Source organism: Pan troglodytes, chromosome 14 (assembly GCF_028858775.2).
Source record: "Pan troglodytes isolate AG18354 chromosome 14, NHGRI_mPanTro3-v2.0_pri, whole genome shotgun sequence".
NCBI lineage: Eukaryota > Metazoa > Chordata > Mammalia > Primates > Hominidae > Pan > Pan troglodytes.
The window spans coordinates 55,167,447-55,183,738 of record NC_072412.2 but is presented as its reverse complement, the minus strand read 5'-3'; the positions used below and the strand labels follow the sequence as shown (position 1 = coordinate 55,183,738).

General features: G+C 43.2%; 1 protein-coding gene across 5 annotated transcripts in view; it reads left to right on the top strand.

Moving 5' to 3' along the window:
- The first annotated feature begins 1,093 nt into the window (after window positions 1–1,093).
- RCBTB1 (RCC1 and BTB domain containing protein 1) overlaps window positions 1,094–16,292 on the top strand; it is a 54,317-nt gene continuing 39,118 nt past the window's right edge. For 2 of the 5 annotated variants that reach the window (XM_024348436.3, XM_063792549.1), the window contains exons 1-2: window positions 1,094–1,345; window positions 6,556–6,635. The gene's annotated coding sequence lies outside the window, so the exon portion shown is untranslated. Of the gene's footprint in view, window positions 1,706–6,555; window positions 6,636–16,292 lie in introns of all 5 variants that reach the window. The other 3 variants (XM_001155108.8, XM_009426953.4, XM_009426955.4) reach the window with 2 other exon arrangements.

Genomic DNA, 16,292 nt, shown 5'->3' with positions numbered 1-16,292 from the left:
AAGAGTTTATAATCTAAGGGAGAAGACAGCAATAGACAATTCACCTTTTACAGCAAATGCGCAGTCTATTTCTGGGCAGTGTGAGGTGTATCAGAATATATATAGTATTCTGGAAATCAGGGAAGTTGCAGCTGACACTGTCTCGATGAACTTCAATTGCTAAAAAATCAGGGAAGAGGATGCTGGGAAGACAAGAGTAGGCGGTATTTGACCTGGATTTTGAAAGATGAGTAGGAAACTGATGTGTACTTTGGAGGCTGTTGAAGAAAACCAGAGCCAAACAGTAGTTGAAGTGGTAAAAACATTTTATTCAGGAACTAGTGCAACAGGAGCGAGACCTCAGAATAGATACAGAACTAAGCTCAATTCTCTTATTGCATTAGTTTCTTAATACCTTTTTTTTTTTTTAATCATTGGCCCTGGTTTTCTTTAAGTGGGGGAGGTGGTGATTCAGGACATTTCAGATACAGACAAAAGAATGAACAAAGCAAAAAGGAGTAAAGAAACTTAGAGAAAAAGTAAATAATCCAAAGAAAGTTGAGTAGTCAAGGAAAACAAATTATTTGTAGCCAGAGCCTCGAGTAATGTTGGGGAAGTGGCAAGAGATGAGGGACGGTAGGACTTTTTTAATAATTCAAGTTACCAAAAGTGAAGTTATCTGGTGATATTTAGAAAATGAAATGTTTTTCTGTTTATTCCTAGGAGCTCAAATGGGAAAGGTAAGTGAACAAGTGGCTGGAATGCTATGCCAACAAGTTTGGATTTTATCCTGCAGCGCCAACTGGGAGTTCTCCGAGAGCTGTATGGTATTTTACAAAGGGACTGTAGTCTTTATAGGTGATAGGCTGGAGCACCTCGTAGCAGTCCCTCTCCTGGCCTCAGTTTACTCGCTGGTAACACGAATCCGGTTGGACCAGATGCCCTCTTAGGTCCGGTCTAACCTCTATGGCATGCTTCCGAGGTACCTCTGCCTCTTTCCAATACCAGGACCTGTGCCTCATCTCGTCCTTCCTTCATACCTTTGTCCAGCTGCCACCTTCCCTAGTCCCTGGCCTGCCTCAGGTACTTTCAATCAGGAAGTGAGGGGCGGGGAGGGAGGGAGGCGCGTCTCCAGTAAAAACAAACTAGTCCCAGCTCCGCTGCCTTTCCTCCCAGGCAGCACCACCTGGGTGGTGCCCCGGGGCCAGACGCGCTCTAGAGTGGGCAGGGAGCCAAGTTTCTCGGTCGCTTTTCCGTCCTAGGTCTCTGCGGTAGTAGGCCGACCCTCCCCACAGCCAAGCCATCTCGGGGAGCAGAGCAGGAGCCCGTGCCTCGCGCGTTCCTGGTTCCTCAGACACAAAAGCCTGTAAGTCCCGGCAGCAGCCACCGGATTTCATGGGGACATTCCAGTGGCAGGGCCTCGGGGCGGGCCTCAGACGGCCAATAGGCTTCTAAAGAAGTCGGGTTCTAGGGCCCGAAGAGCAGGGTTTCGGCCGGGGCCGGGGCCGGGGCGGTGCGGGATGCTCGGCTGGGTAGCGTCCCGGGCGCGCGCTGCACCGGGTCACGTGAGGCGGCCGGGGCCACGTGACCCGGCGGGCCCGGCGCTCTGGCGCTCCTCTTCTTCGCTGCCTGTGGGCACCGCCGCTCGCTCGCACTTCTGCGCCCATCGGAGCTTCGGAGATCCCTGCGGTCCCGCGGGACGGCGCGGCAGCAGCTAACCTCGCAGGTAGCGTGTGGGCGCGGGGTCGAGCTCGCGGAGGCCTCTTCCCCCTCGGCCCTGCCCCTGCTTCCCTTCCCCGCAGGCCGGGCCGGGTGTGCCCAGTTACTCCTGTACCTCCCGCCTCCCTCGCTCGGGCTCCCGGGCAGTCCCTGCGGGCGCTGCGTCCGGGGCGAGGGATGGGGTCCCCGGCCCGGCCCCGCCAGCACCTCAGCTAATGTGCTCTCCTGCGAGGAGGAGGGAAGGATGGGGAGAGGCGAGGGAAAGTTTTCCCTGCCTCCCTCTCTTTTTTGAGGTGCACGGACTCGATTTTGCTCGTAGCTGAAGTCTGACTGCTGTGGGTGCCGTTTTACTGAGAGATCTCCCCTCCGACTCTTCCTGCTCTCTCTCCTTTCCAAGATCTTAGCATCTCTCCTTCGTCTCCTGAGAGTAGTGCTGTCACAAACCGTATTCTTTATCGTTTCCCTTTCCGACACAGAATCCACAAAGGCAGGGATTTTGTTAGTGAGGACCTTTATCCAGGCGTGCGGTGAACTCTAAATAAGTGACGTTTCCCTTGTCTGCCTCTGATAAAGTACCTACCTGCTCGGTTTAAGATGACTATCGAGCACGCTGTGTTCTGCTCGCATAAGTGGCCTTTTGTTTTTATTTATTTGCATGTAAGACACTTTCAAGCCATCTGCGGAACTCTGCAGCTGGGGATTACAATTTTATAAAGCAGTCTTGTAATAATGCTTTTAGAAAACCAGATTCATGATCCTCCTTGCTTTTGCCCTATTCTTTTTTTGGGAGGACTAAAAGCCCTTAGAGGACAAAAACTGAGTTTCTGAAACTGGTGTGTATTGTGGGCTAATAACATTAAAACATCAAAGTATATAATGCCGGAAGGAATGGAAAAATGATTGAATCCTGAGGGCAGTTTATAGGTGCTTTAAACTTTAGAGTACTCATTTCAAGTGAGCACTGGGTGAATTTCACCCGTTTAAACTGCTTTCAGGGTCGAGGATGTAACTGTATATTTGGATTCTATTAATATAACAGTTCATCTGTGGGATGGACTTTAATCCATTTAATCCATTGTGTGAATATCAGTCTATTTATTAATACTCTAGACGGGTCCTTTTTCTTCTACCCGCTAGTCTGTTTCTCTTGAAGAGGAAGCATATTCATCTTTAAAGAGAATTTTTGCAAGTGATTTTTTTAAGTGTGTGATCCAAATGATAAAGTTCTGTGAACTTCAGAAAACAAGTAGCCATAAAAACCCAAAGCTGTCAAGCTTGTAGCTTTTAAAAAATTATTTGAAAATTTTAAAGCGTGCCCGTATGCTGCAGCAAGAACTTGGCTCCACCTAATACACGGGAGCTGGGAAGTCTGAAACAGTACCCTCCTTTTCCTGGGAGTCATTGTGGGGTAGATGAAACTGTGAAGGAAAGTGAGGACCTTTATTATGATGATGATATTCCTTCTGTGTGTACTACATTAAACAGTAAGTCATGCATAGGAAAGGAGGCTGGGGCCTCACAGAGTCTAGAATCTAGGCAGGGCATTCGGACACATTTCAAAATATTCTCTGGTTTTACAAAAAGTTAAAAATGTTACATATTGGCCAGGCGCAGTGGCTTACATCTGTAATCCCAGCATTTTGGGAGATTGAGGCGACAGATTACACGAGGCCAGGAGTTCAAGACCAGCTTGGCCAACATGGTGAAACCCCGTTTCTACTAAAAATACAAAAAATTAGCTGGGCGTGGTGGTGTGCGCCTGTAGTCCCAGCTACTCAGGAGGCTGAGGTACGAGAATTACCTGACCTGGGGAGGCAGAGGTTGCAGTGAGCCGAGATTGTGCCACTGCACTCCAGCCTGGGCGACACAGTGAGACTCCATCTCAAAAAAAAAAAGTACATGTTGTGTACGTGCTGAAGAATGCACAAGAGGGGTATGATGAGTGTTGTCTGAATTTAGCCAGAATAGACTTAGTAGAGGAGATCAGTTAATGAAATAATTATATAAGTCAACTGTGTGTTAGATCACATTTAAAACACACACACACACACACACACACACAAAAGCACACTTCTTTCCTGGGGTAGAAAAGCTCACAGAGGAGACCAGATGGGTACCTCTAAAGACTTACGGTCTCCAGCTTTCTCTGGGCTTGGTCTTACCATCCTGCTAGGTTTCTCTGCTCAGTGCTCTTTCCCATCCTCCCTGGTGACTGCTTCAGACTTCACCATTTTACCCCCAATTGCTCCACTCCACTTTTTTTTTTTTGAGACAGGGTCTCACTATGTCGCCCAGTCTGGAGTACAGTGTGCCATGTGATCATAGCTCACTGCAGCCTCAAACTCCCAGGCTCAAGTGATCCTCCCCACTCCCAAGTAGCTGGGACCACAGGTGCGCACCACCACATTCGACTAATTTTTTTATTTTTTGTAGAGACAGGGTCTCCCTATGTTGCCCAGGCTGGTCTTGAACACCTAGCCTCAAGCAGTCCTCCCGCCTTGGCCTCCCAAAATGTTGGGATTACAGGCGTGAGCAACCACACCCGGCCTCCACTCCACTGTTTATTGCTACCTCCCCTCTTACTCTTAGCAAAAAGCCTAACTCTTTCTTCATAGGGAAAAATAGGTGACCTCAGAAGAGAATGGTCTCCAAATGCCAATCAAAACCACGAGATACCACCTCCCATCCACTAGGATGGGTATAATACAAAAGACAGTAAATACTGGAGAAAGCAGCACTGTTGTACATTGCCGGTGGGCATGTAAAATGGAGACTCAGCGGGGAGAGAGAATGAGAATGAGAGAATGAGTATGTCTCCAGCATCTGGATTCCTAACCTTTAAACTGGCTTTCATTCACATTCACCCTTTCCTCCTCCTCTTGTGGAAGGAAGAAAAGGAAGACTTGCTCCTTTCTACAGTTTCTCTTGCATTTATTTATTTATTTATTTATTTAGAGACAGAATTTTGCTTTTGTTGCCCGGGCTGGAGTGCAGTGGTGTGATCTTGGCTCACTGCAACCTCCGTCTCCCGAGTTCAAGCGATTCTCCTGCCTCAGGGTCCTGAGTAGCTGCGATTACAGGCACCCACCACTATGCCCAGCTAATTTTTGTATTTTTAATAGAGATGGGGTTTCACCATGTTGGCCAGGCCGGTCTCGAACTCCTGACGTCAGATGATCCACCTGCCTCGGCCTCCCAAAGTGCTGGGATTACAGGCATGAGCCACTGCGCCCGGCGCTTCTGTTGCACTTCTGCTTCAGATCCCATTCCCTGCTACTTTCTTAAGGCCCATTGAGTTGTTATATCCTCTCCTCTTTGATGTTTCTACTGGCTCCTTCCCATTAACTCAAACATGTTCAAGCCTCTAACAATGTTTACATTAAAAAGGTTAACAGAAAACGTCCTGCAACTCCATCACATTCTGTGATTACTATGCGATTTCTCATTTTTCCTTCAGAGTGAAATTTCTTGAGCAAGTTGTTTATACTCATGGTTTCCTTTTCTTCACCTTTCACATACACCTCAACCTGCTGCAACCTGGCCTCTTCCACCCACAACCTCAGTGAAACTGTTCTTGTTAAGGTCACTGATAATTCTCCTTGTTAAATCCAATGGAAGTTTCTCCACCCTTCCCTCGTTTGGTGTCTCAGCAGCATTCGACACTAGCATGCCTCTTGCCTGTGATGCTCAAGTCCCCAGATCTCTGTGACACTCTGTCTCCTGGTTTTCCTCTTGGTCTACCTCTTCCTTCACAGTCCCTTCTAGGGGGTACTCCCTGTCCCTTTCCCGTTGGAGTTTCTTAGAGTTCTTCTTAAGGTACTCTGCTCTCCTTATTCCACTTGCTTTTTTCCTGGGTGATTTCATGCCAGATTTCCAAATCTCCAATCCAGACCTTTCTTGAGCTTCAGATTTCTAAATCCATCTGTTGGGACTTGTCCGCTTTAATATCCCACAGGTACCTGGCACAAATGTCCATAGTAGGACTCATCACCCCTGAGGCCTGCTGTGCTTTCTGCTGTAGTGAGTGGCAGCACAGTTCTCTCTCACTCAAGCTCAGCGTCTGCCTGTGATCTTCGGCTCTGCCTTTCTGCTTATCCAGTGCTCCTTGTCCCATTCAGCCAGTTGCAGAATCTTCTTGATTTTCCTTCTTGTTCAGTTTTCTCCATTTCCCTGGCGTGGGCTTCAATCCCTTCTTTTCTGGCTTACCATAGCCATCTGGACTTCCTCTAAGCACTCCTTTGTCGTCTCATGTCTCTGTGGTCAGCCAAAGTAATCTTTCATAGACCTACATCTGTTTATGCCACTTCCCTGCTTAAGACCCTTCAGGGATTACCTGGTGCTCTTAGGATAAAGCCTGAGTTGTTTGGCTGCAGCCATGCTGACTTTCTTTCAGTTCCTCCACCAGAGCCTTACCTGGCATGAGTGCTCACTGTTGCAGGCGCCTGCTTCTCTTTAGGTAGCTGAAGCATACTTTCCAATTCTGTTGCCTCCACAGCATCTGACCAGCCACACTGTTGTGAGCATCTGTTTATGTGTCTAGATCCCCCCACCCCATGTAATTTCTGTTGGTGTTGGCTCTGTGTCCTGTTTACCTAAGAAAATTTATTGAATTAATAGTGTATGGTTCTGCCAGTCCATTGCTGGAATTTCAGTTTGGCTTTAGGTCATTGCAGGGTACAGTTGATACTTTTCATACAACTGGGGACTAATAGATGAAATCACTTTTGGGATATCCACATGAGAAAGATTCATGAAACCATATTTAGATTTGAATTTGACCCACCAATTCCAGCCTTGAATTCATTTGGAAAATAAAATGAAGTATTATGTTTTATCCATTTCTTTTTTCTTTTTCAGACAGGATCTTGCTCTCTTGCCCAGACTGGAATACAGTGGTGTGAACACGGCTCACTGCAGCCTCAACCTCCTGGACTCAGGTGATCCTCCTACCTCAGCCTCTTGAGTAGCTGGGACTAACTACAGGCGCACACCATTATGACTGGCTAATCTTTTTATTTTTAAGGAAATGGAGTCTCGCCATGTTGCCCAGGCTGGTCTTGAAGTCCTGGGTTCAAGTGATCCTCCTGCCTTCGCCTCCCAAAATGCTGGGATTACAGGTGTGAGCCACTTCACCCAGCCATCTATCCATTTCTTTAAACTTTGACCCATCATTGGTTTTTTTGTTCTGTTTTGTGACACCTGTTTGTTTGGTTTAACAAAGAACAAACTTACAGAAAAAACGTTATTTCTAATCATCGATATTTCTTTTCTGGTTTCCTTTTGAAAACAACAGTATCCTATAAAAGCAATACTTTTATAAGATCTCAGTCAGCTGCACAACCCTAGATATGTTATTTTTTTCACTGCTAATGCTATTGCCACTTGGTTCGTTTGCTTTTCGAGCACATGGCTCAGGTTAGAAGTGAGACGAGATGAAATGAATGGGATGAAAGCAGCCCCTTGGATGATGGGACTAAAGAAATGCTTACAGAGGCCATTATTGCAAATTGTGCTTCAAGTCAAATAACTTATTAGTGGTTGGGAAATGACAGTTGTAGGAACTTACATTTTCCTCTAAAATTAGTGATGAATTTGAACAAAACTTATGAAACAAAGGGTAGGCACAATCAGTTAGAGAATTCTAAAACACTAGTCATACTGTTCTCTAAATGAAGATGGGGGTATTATCTTCACTCACCTGTACAGGTGGCTTCAGCTTGAAGGATGACAAACTACTTTGGGAGAAGGCTACATTCTCAGACTCCTTAGTCAGGCATTCAGGGCATTCTTCCTTTCCCTCTCATTCTTTTTTTTTTTTTTTCTGAGACAAGTCTCGCTCTGTCACCCAAGCTGGAGTGCAGTGGCACCATCTCGGTTCACTGCAAGCTGTGCCTCCCGGGCTCACGCCATTCTCCTGCCTCAGCCTCCGGAGTAGCTGGGACTACAGGCGCCCACCACCAGGCCCGGCTAATTTTTTAGTATTTTTAGTAGAGACGGGGTTTCGCTGTGTTAGCCAGGATGGTCTTGATCTCCTGACCTTGTGATCCGCCTGCCTCGGCCTCCCAAAGTGCTGGGATTACAGGTGTGAGCCACCACGCCCGGCTTCCCTTTCATTCTTGTAGTACTGTGTGTTTGCAGAAGAGAGAAGTGGATGACAGCTGTTCTAGCAGCTGGGGCAATAACATATTAGTGTCTCAGCACATCTTCGAAACTTTGCCTGTGATTTGCAGCCCTTATACCATAGAGTGGGTGAAATGGTTTTAAGTTTTATTTTTATTTAAAAATGTTTGAGGCTGATTCTTAGAGGCTTATCTGGACCTGGGAAATACATTTGGTATCTCAATGAGACTGAGCATTTGCTCAGTCACAAAAAGCCCATCAGAATTATATGTAAGAAATTGGTAAGAGTAACATTTGGCTGTTTGTACCTTGAGAGGGTTTTTGAATTGCTTTTGCTGTAGCATAGATGGAAGACATAAGTTGTAATGTTGTATACCAAAGTTTACCCCAAACCGTAGAGCTCTCTTATTTGAATGTTTTTCTGGAATTAAATGGATTCAGAAATAAAGATTGTCATACCCTTCAATCTTTTGTGCTCAAATGGGAACATTTATTGCTAAAAAAGGAAGAAGGCTATGAAGAACACTTGTTCTTCTAGGAAACTGGATGATCTTCACTGAGGAAGGGCTCACATTTTATCATCTGCTGGAATATGGAGAATTTGGTTTCTGGGATTTCGTGTAATTGTTTTCTGTTATATACAATTTTTATATAGTTGTCACTAGTTTGCACATAATTATTTCCCATTTGACATATTAACATGTCACATGGACCATATACTTGCATGGTACATTCGTTTCCTTGAATTATTCCAGTTGTATTTGCATTCTAGTTTTCCACTTACTTAGGATCTGACTTTCCATTAGACCTTCAGTTCCTCAGAGGCAGAGACCATGATTGTATTCTTTATGATGTCCCTGGCATTCTTGGTATCTGGGGTCATTGCAGAAGAAGAATTAATGTATGCTATTAAAGTCAGCTCTCTGTATCCATGGATTCCACATCTGTGGATTCAACCAACCTCAAATTGCAAATATTAAAAATTGCATTTGTATTGAACATGTAGAGTATTTTTTTCTTGTCATTATTCCCCAAGCAATGAGCGTTAACAACTATTTACCAAGCATTTACATTGTATTAGGTATTATAAGTAATCTGGAGATTATTTAAAGTATATGGGAGGATGTGTGTAGGTTATGTGCAAATACTATGCCATTTTCTATCAGGGACTTGAGCATCTGTGGATTTTAGTATCTGCAGGAGGTCCTGGAACCGGTCCCCCATGGATACTGAGGGACAACTGGATTTTGTTCACATTAGCATACAATAGTACTTTTTTCCAAGGCCCTTTAGATTTTATCACTAGCTCATTAACTATAAATAAATTTTTTTCGTAAGACAGCTTAGCAACTTAAACCGATAAGTAAAATCATCACCCATTCAGTTTACAAAAATAGAGAAACCTCTATTAGGAATTTTCAGTGTATGTGTAAATGCTTTAATTCAAAGTTTTTGCAATTAAAAATATCATTTTGCATATTAGAAGTTGCTGTTTTGAGTAGTTTAAAGCTTGCTGTAGCTTGTATGCTGAAGAATGTTTAGGCTACTTAAAATGATTGTTCCAACATTCAGAGCCCTTCCAGTTTCCTCTGGCTATCAGCTTCCATAATAAAGAATGACACAAACTCATTTCATCCTTCTAAAATGACACCAGAAGCGTCAGAATCTTGGTGCTAGCCAATGCTGAAGGATTGCTTACTCTTTTCCCACTCTTTTCCTTAGCTCTAAGGTCAGTAGAAGCCAGATCTAAAGGTAGAATACCCTATTGGTGGCATTTAAAAGCCAGTACATACAGCAATTTAAACTAGCCCAAACAAATACATTCTGGTTAGTTGAGGTCTGTGTGGAAGCCATGTGCTTACAGATCAACCCTAAATTTCCACTGTTGTTTAATATTGAGAACATTATTTCATCAAAACCAGTTTTCCTGCACCATTTCTTTCCATTTCCTGTTGTTTTTAAAATCTCCATAAGCATGTTGAAATATATTTTTGCTAGATCAGTAAAATAAACTAAAATAAAATTAACCTTTCCTTAATATTTGTTCCTTGGGGAAAGTAAAATAAATGTGCTCTTAGGGGAATTAAAAGATTAGTTGCTACATTACTCCTTCAGCCTTCCAGTTCTAAATGTAGATTTCTAAAATTGGAAGGCCTGTGTTTGTCCTGACTGAATTTGCTTTCAGAGTATAAAGTAAAATAACCTTTTCTTCCTCATGCCACAAGTTCTCTGAGGGACAGTGCCAATAGCTAGGATAAGCCATCCCAGGGAATGGGATATTGATCTGTAGGACTAATGGACGTAGGATAAGTGCAGTGAGGATACAGGATGTATTTTCAAGTGCCAGAGAAAATACGAAGAGCCAAGTGGGTTGGCATATTATCTTTAAGGACGTTACACTCTTTCTACCTCTGCTTGCATTTTTGCATTCCTCTTTTCTTTCCTTGCACCCTTGTTTTATCTTTATACAGTAAAAAAAGAAAAGTCATTGATTCACCTAATAATAACTCATAATGAGTGGTAATTCAGGCTGCAACACATTAGTATTGTTTTTCAGAAAGTATTTCCTAAATAAAATATGGAAGGCTTGCAAAAAAATTACTATCTTAGTGAGGTACTTCAGAAGTAACTATTTAAAGATGACTGACATTCTAATTACAGCTCATCATTTTTATAATTATCAAGATGACAAGCCCTGGAAGGACCTGTCATCTTAGCAATTTGTTTGGTCTGGTTTAAATTGCCGTATGCACTGGAAAATTCTAAGAAGGCTATATTTCTTTTATAAATGCTCCGTTGAGAATTTCCCTAATCTGAACTTATATTCTCAAGACATGATTAAAACAGTATGATTTTACTTTTCCAAACACATTTTTTAGGACTGAAACCTTTCTATATTTAATTTTAAAAATGTATCTTTGAGTTTATTAATGCAGTCTTGATAAAAGCCCACAGGATGATTATTTGATTTTAAAAAATTGGGGTAAAAGGTATATAGTGTAAAATTTACCATTTTAATGATTTTTAATTACACATTTTAGTCACATTATGTACATTCACATTGTTGTACAATCATCACCACCATCAATCTCTAGACTACTTAAAAAAAAATCATCTCAACTTTTTTTTTTTTTTTTTTTTGCGATGCCTGTCGCCCAGGCTGGAGTGCAGTGGTGCGATCTTGGCTCACTGCAAGCTCTGCCTCCCAGGTTCATGCCATTCTCCTTCCTCAGCCTCCTGAGTAGCTGGGACTACTGGTGCCCGCCACCACACCCGGCTAATTTTTTCATATTTTTAGTAGAGACGAGGTTTCACCGTGTTAGCCAGGATGGTCTCGATCTCTGACCTTGTGATCTGTTTGTCTTGGCCTCCCAGAATGCTGGGATTACAGGCGTGAGCCACCATACCCGACCCAATTTCAACTTTTATTTTAGATTCAGGGAGTACATATGCAGGTTTGTTACATGGGTATAGTGTGTGATGCTGAGCTTTGGAGTACGAATAATTCCATCACCCAGGTAGTGAGCATAGTATCCAATAGGTAGTTTTTTAGCCTGTGTACCCCTCCCTCCCTGCCCCTGTAGTAGTCTCCAGTGTCTATTGTTCCTGTCTTTATATCCACGTGTACCCTATATTTAGTTCCCATTTCTAAGTGACAACATGTGGTATTTGGTTTTCTGTTCCTGTGTTAATTCACATAGGATAATGGCCTCTAGCTGCATCCATGATTTTGTTCTTTTTTATGGCCGTGTAGTATTCCATGGTGTATATATACCACATTTTCTTTTTCCAATCTACTGTCGACGGGCACCTAGGTTGATTCCATGTCTTTGCTATTGTGAATAGTGCTGTGATGAACATACAGGTGCATTTTTTTTTTTTTTTTTTTTGGTAGAACAATTTATTTTCCTTTGGATGTATACCCAGTCTTGGGATTCCTGGGTTGAATGGTAGTTCTGTTTTAAGTTCTTTGAGAAATCTCCAAACTGCTTTCCACAGTGGCTGAACTAATTTACATTCCCACTAACAGTGTATAGTGTTGCCTCTGCTGTACAGCCTCGCCAACATCTTTTGTTTTTGACTTTTTGATAATGGCCATTCTGACTGGTGTGAGATAGTATCTCATTGTGGTTTTGATTTGGATTTCTCTGATGATTAGTGATGTTGAATATTTTTTCATATATTTGTTGCCTAGAACTTTTTCATCACCCCAAAGTGAAACTCTGTACCCATTAAACAGTAACTCCCCATTCCTACCTCCCCCCAGCTCCTGGCACCCACAATTCTACTTTGTCTCCATGAATTTGACTGTTCTAGGTACCTCATGTAAGTGGAATCATGCAATATTTGTCTAACTTATTAGCATAATGTCTTCAGGGTTCATCCCTGTTGTTGTATGTATCAGAATTTCCTCCTAAGGGTGAATAATATTCTATCGTATGTGTAGACCACATTTTGTTTATCCATTCATCTGTTCATGGATATTTGGATTATTTTCACATTTTGGCTATTGTGAATAATGCTGCTTTGACCGTTGGTATACAACTATCTGTTCAAGTCTCTGCTTTCAGTTCTTTGGGCTATATGCTAGAAATGGAGTTTGTCTAGATAATATAATTCTAATTTTTTTTTTTTTTTTTTGAGGAATCACCATCTGGTTTTCTATAGCAGCTGTATCATCTTACATTTCTACCATCTACATTTAATTTTATATTAATAATTCATTTTTTCAGATTTTGCCTGAAACATTCTGCCACTCTACGTTATGAATCTAAAGCAAGAATACATCTTAAAACTTCTAACAGCCTAGGGGTAAAACATAATTCAAATAATTGAACTTTTATTTTCATTGGAAATATTTGTTCATTTTATTGGTCACAAAGTGTTTGTTATAGAAATTTGGGACTGGCCGAGCATGGTGGCTCACGCCTCTAATCCCAGCACTTTGGGAGGCTGAGGTGGGCAGATCACCTGAGGTCAGGAGTTTGAGACCAGCCTGGCTAACATGGTGAAACCCCGTCTCTACTAAAAATACAAAAATTAGCCAGGCGTGGTGGTGCACACCTGTAATCCCAGCCACTCAGGAGGCTGAGGCACAAGAATTGCTTGAACTGGGGAGGTGGAGGTTGCAGTGAGCCAAGATGGTGCCAGTGTACTCCAGACTGGGCAACAGAGCGAGACTCTGTCCACCCCCCACCCCCAAAAAAAGAAATTTGGGACTATATTTTAAAAATACAAAGAAGGCCAGGTGTGGTGGCTCACGCCTGTAATCCCAGCACTTTGGGAGGCCGAGGTGGGTGGATCACTTGAGGTCAGGAGTTTGAGACCAGCCTGGCCAACATGGTGAAACCCCTTCTCTACTAAAAATACAAAGATTAGCTAGGCATGGTGGTGTACACCTGTAATTCCAGCTACTCGGGAGGCTGAGGCACAAGAATTGCTTGAACTGATGAGGGGGAGTTTGCAGTGAGCCAAGATGGTGCCAGTGTACTCCAGACTGGACAACAGAGCGAGGCTCTGTCTCAAAAAAAAAAAAGAAAGAAATTTGGGACTATATTTTAAAAATACAAAGAAGGCCAGGTGTGGTGGCTCACGCCTGTAATCCCAGCACTTTGGGAGGCCGAGGTAGGTGGATCACTTGAGGTCGGGAGTTTGAGACCAGCCTGGCCAACATGGTGAAACCCCGTCTCTACTAAAAAAATACAAAATTAGCCGGGCGTGATGGTGGGCGCCTGTAATCCCAGCTACTTGGGAGGCTGAGGCAGGAGAATTGCTTGAACCCAGGAGGCGGAGATTGCAGTGAGCCAAGATCGTGCCACAGCACTCCAGCTTGGGCAACAAGAGCGAAGCTCCATCTCAAAAAAAAAAAAAAGATGAGGAATTGTATCTAATTTCTAAAGGGGAAGTGAGGTAGGAGACTGATAGGACTTGTTTTCTGGCCACAACCCTGCTGACGAAAACAAACAAACGAACAAACTAAAGAAGTGGGGATGGCAGGCCAAAAAATAGAATAAAAATACAAAGAAAGAAAATGATGCCACCTATAATCTCTCCGTTGAGATATATTTTGGTGTATACATTTCTGTATATATTATACTTTAGAAAAATTGTAATCATACAGGACATATTGTTTTATAACATAGCTAAGCTAACTAAGTCTTACAGGGTACATTTATTTTTGTGGTTTTGTTTTGAATTTGGGATGTGCACATAGTTTAGCTGTATGACGTGTTTGGGTGGCAGCTTCTGTTGGGATGCTTCCTTGGGGGGTGCTTATAATTTGGACAAAGCATAGCACCATGGGAAGGAAGAGAGTTGGGCTACCTTGCTCAGGGTACTTACCAAGGTACTTGACTGTCAGGGAAGGCCTGGGCTGAATAGGCCAGTTGAAGGTTCTTTCCATTAGCAGTGCCTCCTTCATACAGGAATAGAACACAAATAGAATCACTTCATATCTTCCTATTTGAAGCATCTAAATTATTGTGCAACCCTCTGGAGTGATTATTATTATTACTATTATTTTGAGACAGAGTCTCACTCTTATCACTGAGGACAGTTGCATAGTCTTGGCTCACTGCAACCTCTGCCTCCTGGGCTCAGATGATCCTCCCACCTCAGCCTCCTGAGTAGCTGAGATTACCAGCGTGCACCACCACACCCGGGGTAATTTTTGTATTTTTAGTGGAGACAGGGTTTTGCCATGTTGGCCAGTCTGGTCTCAAACTCCTGACCTCAACTGATCTGCCTGCCTCAGCCTCCCAAAAGTGCTGGGATTACAGGTGTCAGCCACCGTGCCCAGCCTGGAATGATTATTTAAATGAAATTTAGTTGAACTACATTTATATTCCTTTGAAATGAAATCCATAGTTAGAATAAGTCTGTTAATACTTTTCTTTCATGTTTAGGCAAATTTAGTAGATGTCATGATATCAGAGCTGTCCTAAATAATGTTGCTGTTCCTTGCAATGGATCCTGCATTTTTTTTTTTTTTTTCTGAGACAGAGTCTCTGCTCTGTCGCCTAGGCTGGAGTGCAGTGGCATGATCTTGGCTCACTGCAACCTCCATCTCCCAGGTTCAAACGATCCTTCCACCTCAGCCTCCCAAGTAGCTGGGACACCAGGTGCATGCCACGACTCCTGGATAATTTCTGTATTTTTTGTAGAGGCAGGGTTTCACCATGTCATCTAGGCTGGTCTCAAACTTCTGGACTCAAGCGATCTGCCTGCCTCTACCTCCCAAAGTGCTGGAATTACAAGTATGAGCCACTGCACCTGGCAGATCCTGTATTTTTGAGTCATTGTTAACCGCACAGTTCTTAAGTCTGACATAGATTTTATCACAGATGAAATACTCATTAATTTTTAGATTGCACCTGCTTTAGTTTATTGGATTGATAGTGTATACACATTAATTCTTCTTAAGGTTGATATAATTATGATCCTTAATGTGGTTTTCTTAATAGTAGTAAAAGGTGCTACTGCCTCCAGGAAAATGGAATAATTAAAGACCTCACCACAATAGTCAAATTATAATGAGGATGGTGGTAATTTTGAGTAAATTAGAAAGTTTTGGTGGTATTTACAGTTACGCTCTGCTGCCTTAGGAGGGAAATGCCACGCACCCAAGTTAAGGACCCTGTTCTGTTGTTCTGCCTGGCACATAGCCCCACAAAACCTCTCAGGGAACCTTGTCTGAATTCCAAGGATGCCAGTTCATGTTCTGAGCTGCCCAGGTTGAGCATGGTCTAATGAAGACACACTTTGTGCCTTAGCAGTCTCCAGCCCAAGGATGCACCTTGTATGTTGTGAGCTCCGAGGACAGAGGTCACATGTGTTCTCTAGGCCTGCCTCTCAATGGTTGATGCAAAAGTGCAGGAATAAATGACATTCATGAGGTTTAACCAGGCAAATCTAGGCAGAAGCATTTTGCGGAATGCTTTTTATTGGGAGAGTGGATACTTCTTTTTTTTTGAGATGGAATTTCGTTCTTCTTGCCCAGGCTGGAGTGCAGTGGTGCAATCTCGGTTCACTGCAACCTCCACCTCCCAGGTTCAAGCGATTCTCCTGCCTCAGCCTCTTGAGTAGCTGGGATTACAGGCATGTGCCACCATGCTTGGTTAATTTTGTATTTTTAGTAGAGACAGGGTTTCTCCATGTTGGTCAGGCTGGTCTCGAACTCCCCACCTCAGGTGGTCCGCCTGCCTCGGCCTCTCAAAGTGCTGGGATTACAGGTGTGAGCTACCCCGCCCGGCCTGGATACTTTTTATATTGGAAACAGTTTAAAGACAGATGCTGCTGTACATTTACAAGGCAAGATAAAGAAAGAAGTGATAAAGAATTCTTTATCTGATTCTTTCTGATAAAGAATCAGAAAGAAGTGATGTTGAGGAAGTTCAGCCCTTCAAGGGCCAGGACTGATATTCTCCATAAGAAAAATTAGAGGGGTCTGCTGTGTGACCTTGGCATCATTTCAC